The sequence below is a fragment of the Natrix helvetica genome, assembly GCF_964273705.1.
Source record: "Natrix helvetica genome assembly, chromosome: 1".
Classification (NCBI taxonomy): Eukaryota; Metazoa; Chordata; class Lepidosauria; order Squamata; family Natricidae; genus Natrix; species Natrix helvetica.
In genome coordinates, this window is record NC_138548.1 from 346,041,871 (window position 1) to 346,053,237 (window position 11,367).

General features: G+C 46.7%; 1 long non-coding RNA gene across 3 annotated transcripts; it reads right to left on the bottom strand.

Moving 5' to 3' along the window:
• Nucleotides 1-1,022: 1,022 nt before the first annotated feature.
• LOC309396519 lies at nucleotides 1,023-11,083 on the bottom strand. 3 transcript variants are annotated; one of them, XR_014176123.1, is made up of 4 exons: nucleotides 11,057-11,083; nucleotides 9,915-10,026; nucleotides 2,576-2,766; nucleotides 1,023-1,140 (listed from the first exon to the last, which is right to left on the bottom strand). It is a non-coding gene; the product is annotated as an uncharacterized lncRNA (long non-coding RNA). The 3 variants fall into 3 exon arrangements; XR_014176124.1 differs by lacking the exon at nucleotides 11,057-11,083 and adding an exon at nucleotides 10,679-11,027; XR_014176125.1 differs by lacking the exons at nucleotides 1,023-1,140; nucleotides 11,057-11,083 and adding exons at nucleotides 1,912-2,077; nucleotides 10,679-11,027.
• Between the last annotated feature and the right edge of the window lie 284 nt (nucleotides 11,084-11,367).

Here is an 11,367-nt window from a genome sequence, read left to right on the forward strand (position 1 = left end):
AAACAAATATTTAATATTCGTTGAGGGCATATTTTTATAAATCAAATTGATTTAATTTATAAGCTTTCCCATTCCTATTTAACAAGAATACTATATTAAATAAATAAATATTTAATATTCATTGAGGGCATTTTTTATCTTAAATCAGATTGACTCAATATCTAATCATAATATAGACAAACCAGGATGTACTTTAACTCAAAAAAGTACTGCATCCACCGAACCTGAAGGCATCTGAAGGCGAAACGGAGGCCGGGGCAATGCATGCGATTGGCGGGTATGCGGCAGCAGAAGAAATGGGCCAGCACAGGGCTCCTGCTGGGCGGGGGCTGTTGTTGCCACCGCCGCGAGGTGAGTCAATAATTAGAACCCTCCAAAAAGAAGGCCTAGCTGTTTTTTCAGGAGTCAAAAGAAAATATGACCTGGCCTTCTTTTTGGAAAAACATGGTATATGCTTCTGTTAACTCATTAATCTTTACCATAATTCATATTAAGAGAATCCTCTATATTCTTTCAATTTTTTTAACCCTAAATGGAAAAATACTTTTTCTAGTTTTGATATTTTACTAACACTAAATATACTAAAAATACTAAATATTAAAAAAATATTTAAATATTATGTATAAAGGGAGAAAAAAACCCTTCATTTTAAACCCAAAACTACATTGAGTGATGGGATTAAGGCAGGATAATATTGCCTTTTACTCAACTGACCACATGGCATCTGAGAACTCAACCAAACCTGGATTCAAAACTCACCCTAGAGGGTTGCCCTTGCCCAGGCCCATGGGAGTCTGGCAACCAGTCTGTTCAGGACTCAAGCCATGTGGTCCTGTCCACCATTAAAACTATCTTTCCAAGCAGCCTCCATGTCTCCAGTGTCTTTTTCCCCACTTGGAGCCGAACCCAGAAGGACATTTCTTCCAACATACCAAATGCAGGTATGGCAAAAGAGTCTACATTCACTTGTGCTTCCAGGATAAATTCTTGTGAAGACAAATGCTTCTTCTTTTTTTCATGAGGTTGGGTCATCCAGGCTTCCTACAATTTTCTGGCTTGCTGCAGAGAAAACGTTTCTCCATGGAGCATATGGTACTGCTGGCCCCTTTTCCATTTAGATATGCACAGAAGCCTGGAAATCTGGGGGGAGGGGGGGGGAGACAAGGAGTTACTGTCGGCATGGCAATCGTGACTGGGGGCAGAAATTAGTATTGGAGGAATGATCCTTCCAAGAAGATTCCCAACTTTAGAGCATAGAGAATTTCAGGCAACACTGTATCTCAGCAGTGTAATCCTCTGAAGTCTGCTACTGGTTTGGTGAGTCTGCTACCAAGTGCGCACTTTGCGTGCAATCGCGCCTGAGGTGCCCCCACGCAGTGCTAATAAAGGAACCCTTTGAAGCCTTCCGAGTCTGCAAAGGTAAGTAGAATAGCGAGGGGGGATGGGAATCCACTGTGCCACGTGATTTAGATTAGCTAGGAAGCAGGAAATCTAATGATTCTAGCTAATATAATTCGCACGTCGCAGCTGATCGTCAGAAATACTAGTTCGTCCGAACCAATAGAATTTTTTACTACCAGTTTGGGCGAATCGGTCCAAATGGTAGTATTTCACCCTGCTCGACCTCTAGGATTCACTGGATCAATCTTGGAGAGCTACTACCTAGGCTCAAGGAAGGGGTCAACCAAGCGCCTAGCCTGGAGGTTTTCTGAACAGTCACAAATGGCATAAATATGACCTCCCAATAAATTCATAAAGCCTTATCTCAGTGATCGCTAACCTTTTTCCCATCGCGTGCCAAAAGCGGGGAGAGCGCAGGTGGGTTGTTCGCGGGTGTGCCCACACCCATGATTCTATGCATCTGTGACTCCCAGCGCACATGCGTGCGCGATCCCTCCCCCCCACAATGGGGCTTGCGGAGGCTGCAATACGTTATGGAAATCCCTGCAGCCTGAAACAGCTGATGATCAGGAGGCCCCTGCTGAAATTGAAAGTGAAACTTGCTGTTTGCTGGCAAATTGCTGGGAGGCAGAGGCAGATTTTTTTCCCTTGTGTTAATCAGGCTGTTTGCTGTTTGCTGTAAGGAGGTAGTCAATAACTATAAATGCCTATAGAATGTTCAAATTATTAGATATTTTTTAAAGACTGCTTTATTATTGTTCTAGACAACTTAACAAAATGAAGAAGCTTTTAAAAATAAATACTTGATCTGAAGAGGCCAGTGCTATTGTATCTTTTTTTAAATAGCAGAGAATAACTATACTTTCAGAAAGCCGCATCAATTTTAACAGCATCTGTACAAGTATAGTCTGAAATGTAACACCACAAACAGTGTATAGTATATGTACTGTTTGCTGTTTGTTGTAAGGATGGAAATTGCTGGTAGGCAGAGGCAGATTTCCCCCCCCCCTTGTTTTCTTCCCCAAAAGCTAGGTGCGTCCTATACTTTGGAGCATCTTATACTCCAAAATAATACGGTAGATAATAAATATAACAAATACAATATGACTGCTTTTTACATTGGTGAAACTTGGGACAATTATGGAATTAATCATGAAGTCTAATTATTCCTTACCAATTCTTTCTGACTATCCATCACAGCCAAGGAGGAATTAAACGAAGAACAAGTGTTTAAACTGAGAGACCAATTCTTTTCTTCTGTTGATATAAAGAAACATTTTCTTCTATATCCAATCCAGGAATCTGGGCAGGCAACACCTTGGCTTGCAAGGGCAGGACAAAGTGGACATGTTTCTGGTTTTTTAACTGGAAGTAAAACAAAAAACACAAATCATATGGCTCACAATTAACTACAGTTCTGGCAACAAAGTTTGAACAGTTACAATACAATACAATAGCAGAGTTGGAAGGGACAGTCACTTCCGGTTTGCTCGGAGGGTGGTTTTAAGCGCTCCGAAGGCTTCAGGGACCGTCCAAGGCTTCCCTGATGCCTTCGGAGTACTTAAAACGACCCTCCGAGCAACCCGGAAGTCACTTCCGGTTTGCTCGGAGGGTGGTTTTAAGCGCTCCGAAGGCTTCAGGGTAGCCTCTGGACAGTCCCTGAAGCCTCCGGAGGGCCTCCGGGGGGTCGGGGGAGGCTCTTTTCGCCTTCCCTAGGCTCCTATAAAGCCCCTGGAGCCTGGGGAGGGCAAAAAAAAACATGTAAAAATGGGGGGGTGTCGCACGTTTTGCGCGCATGCGCACTGGGGGGTCGCACGTTGCATTATGGGTGCGGCACGCCCGCACTCGACCCCCCTGCGCTCCCCCAACTTGTGGCACGCGAGCCAAAAAAGTTTCGCCATCACTGACATATCCTGTGTAGTTAATTTAGGGTTGTCTGAAATGGTATAGGGCAGTGGTCGGCAAGCCGCAGCTCGCGAGCCAAATGCAGCTCTTTAAACATTTTAATGCGGCTCTTCTGTGTGCTGGGCGCCCGCTTCCCTCCCTCCTCTCGGGCTTCGGAGGGAAGCTTCTGCAAAACCCCGGCGAGTAACAAGTCTCCCAGGCTGTAATTTGCCGAGCTGTACGCGCGCGCCTGTTTTCCACGGCGTGGAGCAGCGGCGAGATTCTGGGCGGCGAGCGATGATTCCGGGGGCCATCAGTGGGGGGGCAGGGTCCCCCCTCGCGTTCTTCATCTTCCCCGATGGCCCCTGGAATCATCGCTCGCCGCGCAGAATCTTGCCGCTGCTCCACGCCATGGAAAACAGGCGCGTGCGCACAGCTCGGAAAATTACAGCCTGGGAGACTTGTTGTCAATCACCCGGGCTTTTGCAGAAGCTTCCCTCCGAAGCGTTCCGAGGGAGGGCTGTAAACTTCCCTCCGAAGTCTTGGGATGTTCTGAGGAGCCCCCCAAGGCAAAACGCCACTGCCAGGTAGTTAAAAGTACGTCTCTGGTTCGTCTCTGTCAGTCTCTCTCTGATTCCCTCTCTCACTCCCTCTCTCTGTTCCTCTCTCTGTCTGTCTGTCTCACTCACACACACACACACACTGTGGTCACCTTGTTGAGTGTTCCAATCACATTTGAAACACTCAACAACTGGCCTGCAAGTTGTTGAGTGTTTCAAATGTGATTGGAACACTCAACAAGGTGACCACAGTGTGTGTGTGTGTGTGTGTGTGTGTGTGTGTGTGTGTGAATGAGACAGACAGACAGAGAGAGGAACAGAGAGAGGGAGTGAGGGAGGGAATCAGAGAGAGACAGACAGACAGACACACACACACACACACACACACACAGAGAGACAGAGGGGGAGGGAGGGAGAGAAAGATAGACAGACAGAGAGAGAGACACACACAGAATGAGTGATTAAGTGAATGAGTGAGAGACAGACACACCCACATACACAAAGTGACAGAGAGAGAGGGAGGGGAGAGAGACAGAGGGAGAGACAGAGACAGACACACACACACACACAGAGTGAGTGAGAGACAGACAGACACACACACACACACAGAGTGACAGAGATGGGGGAAGGAGGAGAGAGAGACAGAGATACAGAGAGAGAGACAGACAGACAGACACCCAGAGAAAATGACAGAGGGAGACAGAGATGGAGGGAGGGAGAGAGAGACAAAGAGCCAGAGAGAGAGAGAGAAAGAAAAAGAAAAAAAGAAAGAAAGTGGGAGAGAGAGATGAAATTAAAAACAACAACATACAAACCTGACTTACTCAAACTATCCAAGGAAATGCAAGGCCAATGTTCACATTAGTGGTTGTGACTTTGTCAGTCATTGTCAGGATGTAATTTTCTCTACATTGTAAGGCAAATTTTACGGAATTTAACGTTATCGATAAATAATATCGTTCTAAAGCAGTGATGGCGAACCTTTTTTCTACGGCGTGCCAGAATTGCGTGCACGCTCGCTACTGCACCCCCCCGCGTGCCCACTCAATTCTCCACCCAACTGCGCATGCGCACGTGACACACACACACACACACACACACACACACAGTGCATGCACCCCCTCCCCCATGCTCCGGAGGCTTTCCTGAAGCCTGGGGAAGGAAAAAATGGCCTCCCCCGCCCTTCTAGATGTCCTCTGGAAGCAGAAACAGATTCTCTGGGGCCGTTTATTGTCCTTTCCATGGGGGCTTTCCTGAAGCCTGGCTCCTCTTTCTTCCTCGGCTGTTGGAAGAGCGCTGCACCCTTTTCATTCTCTTTGAGAGCTGCCTTGCTTGCCCCGGCGCCAGACTAGCGCTGCCGGGGAGAAATCAGCAGGAGGGGGAGAAGAACACAAACTTCTGCTAGGGATGCCTTCTCCCCTCCTCGCCTCCCCCTGATCTCTCCCTGGCAGCGCTCGCCTCACGCGGCAGCAAAGTGTGCGTGTGCGTGTGTGTAATGGGGGTCTGGCTGGGACTGATCAGCTGAGAGGCTGGCAAAGAAGCGGCGCTCGGAGGAAAAAGGCAGAGATGCTGGCTGGCATTCGCTTCCCTTACTTTTTGCTGCCGCCGCCCCGGCAGGACAGAGCATTACCACCACCACCCCCTGCTGGTTGCAGCCCAGGCCCCGCCTGCCCTGCTTAGCTGAAAGTGGCGAGGGAGCAAGCCGCGATGAGCAGGAAGGGAAATGAGCGCTGGCCACTATACCTCTGCCTTTTCGCGGCAGTGGGGAAGACTTCTTTGCCAGCCTCTCAGGTGATCGATCCCATCCAGCCCCTGTTACACACACAGACACACACACACTGCTTGTTGCCACGCGAGACCAGCGCTGCTGGGGAGAAATCTGGGAGGGGGAGAAGAAAACAATATTCTGCTAGGGATGGTCTTCTCCCCCCTCTCCCCCTGATTTCTCCCCAGCACCGCTCACTTTGCACGGCAACAAGTGGTGTGTGTGTGTGGCCGGCGCTCATTTCCCTTCCTGCTCATCATGGCTTGCTCCCTCGCCACTTTCAGCTAAGCAGGGCAGGCAGGGCCTGGGCTGCAACCAGCAGGGAGGGGTGGTAATGCTCCTTCCTGCCGGGGCAGCGGCGGCGAAAAGTAAGGGAAGCGAATGCCAGCCAGCATCTCTGCCTTCTTCCTCCAAGCGCCGCTTCTTCGCCAGCCTCTCAGCTGATCGGTCCCAGCCAGACCCCCATTACACACACACACGCACACACACACTTTGCTGCCGCGCGAGGCGAGCGCTGCCAAGGCGTCCCAGTACCAGGGCTGAAGGGGTGGCGGTAGCGAGGATGGGCGGCCAAGGGCTTCCCTCCCTCCCCACCCAAGTGGACTTCTTGCACGGCTCCAGCCTGCGGCTCTGATGAGGATCCGCGGTCTGGAGAGCTGCTGCTTCCAGCGGGATATATTCTTCCAGGCCCTTGGCGGCGTCTTTTTGCGGTTAGCTCGCCTCCCCACCAGCAGCTCCTCCGCCAGCATCCCGGGTGGAAGCAAAAGTGCAACAGCCGCTGTTGGGGAAGGGAGTAAGGGGTGGCGGTCACCTGTTCTTGCCCGTATATATCCCGCTGGAAGCGGCAGCACTCCGGACCGCGGATCCTCATCAGAGGCGCAGCCTGGAGCCGTGCAAGAAGCCCACTTAGGTGGGAGGGAGGGAAGCCATGGCGGCTATCACAGTGCCGCTTCTGGCTGGTGTGGGAGTGGCTGCAGGGACCGGTTGGCCGCTCCTGCCCTTCCCCTTGTGGCTGCCGCTGCCGCTGCTTTTCTGAAGTGCCCGAGCCAGCCAAGCCCTTCGGACTGCAGATGAGCCATGGGCTGGAGGGCGAGGGCCACGCAAGAAGCCCACTCGGGCAGGGAGGGAGGGAAACCCCGACCACAGCTCTGCTCTACTAAGCGACGGCCGGGATCCCCTCTCCACGTCTTTTGGCACGCGCGGCCCTTGCTCTTCCTGTTGGTGTTTTTTGCGTGCGCATGTGCACACTGAAAACAAGGTCATTTTCCTGGCGTGCGCATGCGCACCGGGCGGCTCCTCTTCTGTTTTCTGGCACGCCAATGCATGTAAAGACCAGCTGGATGCTGCGCCCGAACCCGGAAGAGCAACCCTGGTGATGGCTCCGTGTGCCAGGAGAAATGGCTCTGCGTGCCACTTCCGGCACGCGTGCCATAGGTTCGCCATCACAGTTCTAAAGTTTTTGTTTTATTAGTTGTGTTATTTGTATCCTCCCGACCTATGTGGATACTTGCATGCAGAATATTCTCAATAAAAACTTATTGAAACTAAAAACAGTGTACTATCCTATGTATTTTCGGTTTTAAAAATGCGGCTCTCCAAATAAATTTCAATCGTGGTTTTGGCGAGATTTGGCTCAGTTGAAAAAAAAGGTTGCCCACCACTGGTATAGGGTATCCTGCTTGAGCTAGAAGACCTTCAAGGTCTCTCCCAAGTCTATTATTCTGGTATGATATATCCTGCAAATTTAGACAAATTAATTTAATTGAGCAATCCTTAAGATAAACAGGATAATCATATGGTGTGAGCAAAATCTTTGTGGCTTGAACTTCAGAATGAAACATTAAAGGATTTATTTAATTAGCACTCTTTGTTTCTAAACTCTATCTAATTAACTCTAAAGATAATTAACCATGTCAATGGATTTGAGTGGCTGTAATTGGATATTTAAACAGATTTTAAAATATTCACTTGTTTAAGACATTTTCAGATATACAGTATATTTTATCTGAAACTCTTAGTAAATGAGAAAAACTTTGGAGTCATAATGAAGGGTATATATCGAACATATATGCAATCTAATCCTAAGAGCTCTAGATAATCATAAACACATATATATATATATACTTATCACATTATTTTTTAGAAAGTATGAAAAGGCGATGTATCAGAAAAAGCATTTAAGAATGATTCAAGAAATTAGGATGAGAGAGAGAGAGAGAGGTTGCATAATGTATATAGGAAGAAAAGTTGCAGAAACATGGTAAAAGAAAGCAACGGACAATTAAAACTAAAAAAAAGCAGAGAAACACTTGAGATTGTGGTGGAAATAAATTGTTTTAGAAGGATAAGAAGAATTAAACAGTATTAAAAGAATGAATGAAAATAAATATAAAAATAATAATCCAGCACGGAACAGAAGAAATGGAATGATCGGAAGATTTTGGAGATGTTTATGAAAATATGATGAAATATGGAATCAAGGAATGCTTTAAGTTAGCCCCCCCCCCCCATGCTGAAAATAAATCATGTAGGACACAGGCGTCAAACTTAACCATATCAAGTGGCGTATCGCAATGTTTTTTTGCCTTTGTGGAGCCGGAGTGGGCATGGGCTGCGCATGATGCATCCGGCCCGCGGGTTGCCACTTTAACAGGTCTGATGTAGGAATATTGAAAACTGCATGATTTAACTGGAATGAGTTTTTTAAAAGGAACATAATGTAATTATGAAATGAACATTCAATTTTTCATTTGTGTGTGAAGATTGCATCTGTGACTGATGGTTTAAAATATTTTAAAAACAATAAAAAATATTAAAAATATTAAAATAAAAAAATATATTAAATCTCTAATTTGAATACATTCATAAAACCTGAGCAAAGCGATCCCTGAAAGGGCTGACCTGACCCCATTAGAGGCAGAAACTGAACTCCCAGGCTAGAGCTAAATTGGAAAATCAAAGGCTCCCATATGCCTACTTTGACCTGAAGGATCAGTGCTACAACACTTTACACTGACAAAAGGAAAACTTAGAATAAATGGCAAATCTAGACAGCATACTAAAAAGCAGAGACATCGCCCTGCCAACAAAAGTGCAGGGCGATGTCTCTGCTTTTTAGTACGTCAAGACGATGGTTTTCCCAGTTGCAATGTACGGCTGTGAAGGTTGGACCATAATTCAGGCCAAGCACCAAAGAATGGAGGCCTTTGAACTATGGTGCTGGAGAAGACTCCTGCGAGTCCCTTGGACTACAAGACAATCAAACCGGTCGGTCCTAGAGGAGATCAACCCTGACTGCTCTTTAGAGGGCGAGAAACTCAAATACTTTGGCCACCTAATAAGAAGGAAGGACTCACTGGAGAAGAGCCTAATGCTGCGAAAGAGTGAGGGCAAAAGAAGAATGGGACAACAGAGAATGAGGTGGATAGATGGAGTCACTGAAGCAGTAGGGGTGAGCTTAAATGGACTCCAGAGGATGGTAGAAGACAGGAAGACATGGAATAATGTTGTCCATGGGGTCGCAATGGGTTGGACACGACTTCACAACTAACAACAACAGAACAAAGGTGAAAAATACTTTCTCCAGTTCCGAAACCACCGAAACTATGTTCCAACCTAAGCACAGAACACAAACTTATCTGCTATAACGTCCTACCTGTAAACAACTACTTCAACTTCAATTGCAACAATGCTTGGTCCGCAAACCAAGATAACGCCAGACGCCCAGTTGCAGTCAAACCTTTATTAACAAGCTATGTAAAACTACGAACAAACAACAAGGGCTGTCTGACAGCCATTTGTAGAACCACCGAGGGCCAATCCAAGGGCTACGCTCAACGCGCCTGTCTCCAGGCGCGCTGGAACCAATCAGTGCAGCCCGAGCGAGTTCAACTCAGCCCAGGTCGTAAGCCCGAGGACTTAACACATACCGCAAACAATAGATGCAAACTCAAAGTAAACCGCTCCAAACTCAATTGCAGAAATTACAACTTCAGCAATAGAGTGGTCAATGGCTGGAACATACCTGATTCCTTTTTAGTTCCTCAAACCCCCATATCTTTAACCTTAAACCCTGGACCTCACACGTTTTCTAAGAAGTCCCTATAGGGGTGTGCACAAGTGCACCAGCTGACCTGCCGTCTCTGTCCTACTGTCCCCATTGATATCTACTCATTTTATGTGTTCATGGTCATGTTATACTGATTTATATCCCTCTATTTGTTCTAATCTAATGCGAAAATGTCTATGTCTATACTAATACCTGTTACCTTGTACATGTTGACAAATAAATAAATAAAATATACCTTGTTGCTTTTAAAATAAATGCAGCCTCCTTTGGAAACAGCAGCCAAATCCTTCTGCTTTTCTCCAGGCTCCAGAAAGAAATGGACTCTAAATAGAACCTCTCATCACATCCTTTTTTTAAAAAAAAGTTAAAAAAAAAATTCCATAACCACTCTTACATCATTAATCTTACAGTGTGTCATCCGGGTACAATCTTTTTGTCATATTTAACAGTTACATCTATTTTTATCTTACCTTTACCTTTCAATTGCCTTTTAATTCAATTCCTCCCCTACAAGTCTGCCTTCTTTTCCAAATTATTCAATTATCTGTTTCTTTTTGTCTATATTTTCTATCCAGTGATTAAAAACATCCCCATATCTTATAATACTCTGATTCTTCCTTCTCTTTAATTGCCAACGTTAATCTATTGCTTGCTGCACAATCTATTTTTTTTAATTACCTCTCCCTCGGAGGGAATTTTTTCTATTTTCCAATTTCTAAATCCAAGCTTGCACAATAAACTCCCAAACCCGGAGGATCCTTACATGAACTCTAATTTGTCCACCTCTAAGTTCTAGCTGGAAAAAAAAGTTATAGCGATTAATCCTCACGCTAAAGGACGGGCACGCTTTTGCACTAGCCCAGGGGTGTCCAAACTTGGACTTCAACTCCCAGAAGTCCACAAGTCTTAAAGTTCCCAAGTTTGCACACCCCTGCACTTAGCCTCAAAAGGCCCCATGCGAGTCCGCCGCGAAATACAGATCCGCGAACCCCACCTTACCCGTCCAGGCAGCCCGTTCAGTCTTGTTAGGCCTCTAAATCTTGCAGTCTATTTTCGGCTTAACAAGGAAACCCGCATCTCCTTTTCGACCAATTGTCCTACGGCCAGCCCCTTTTTTGCTCCAGATCTTCTGGAGCAGCTCGCATAGTGGTTAACGCAGCCAGCAGGAAAAGAATTGCCCGGTGAGGGAACTTTGTAAAACTGAATCGGCTTTCCCACGTTCCGACCTGCCCATAAAAAGGCGCGGCCGCATAGTGGAGCTCAGAGTTAAAAACGCGGGGAAATCCCCCCACCCCGCCAGGCAGCAGCTCCTTTCCGAGGACCGCGAGGGGAGCTTCCCCACCCCCGTCAGGTGACCCAGAGCCCCCTCTTCCCCACCTGAGACCACAGCGCGCGATGGTTTCTTTCGTCTCCCCACGTTTTGCAGCGTTGAGCCTAAATAATACCCTGCCGTGATCGCCGAACCAGGAACCATTGGCGAAATAACTCTCTCTAACGCTTCATCCAATCAACGCGAAGAGCCCTTTACTTCGCTTTGGGTGGAGCAAATACCTTGTATGGGGCTAAATGTAAGAGCTACTAAATTTAAGAGTGTTTTAGGCAGCCGAATTAAAGCATCCCAGACAGATGTGCATTTAAACTCCTCATGAACCCTCTCAGGGAATCAGTTTGATATATTGGTTAACACA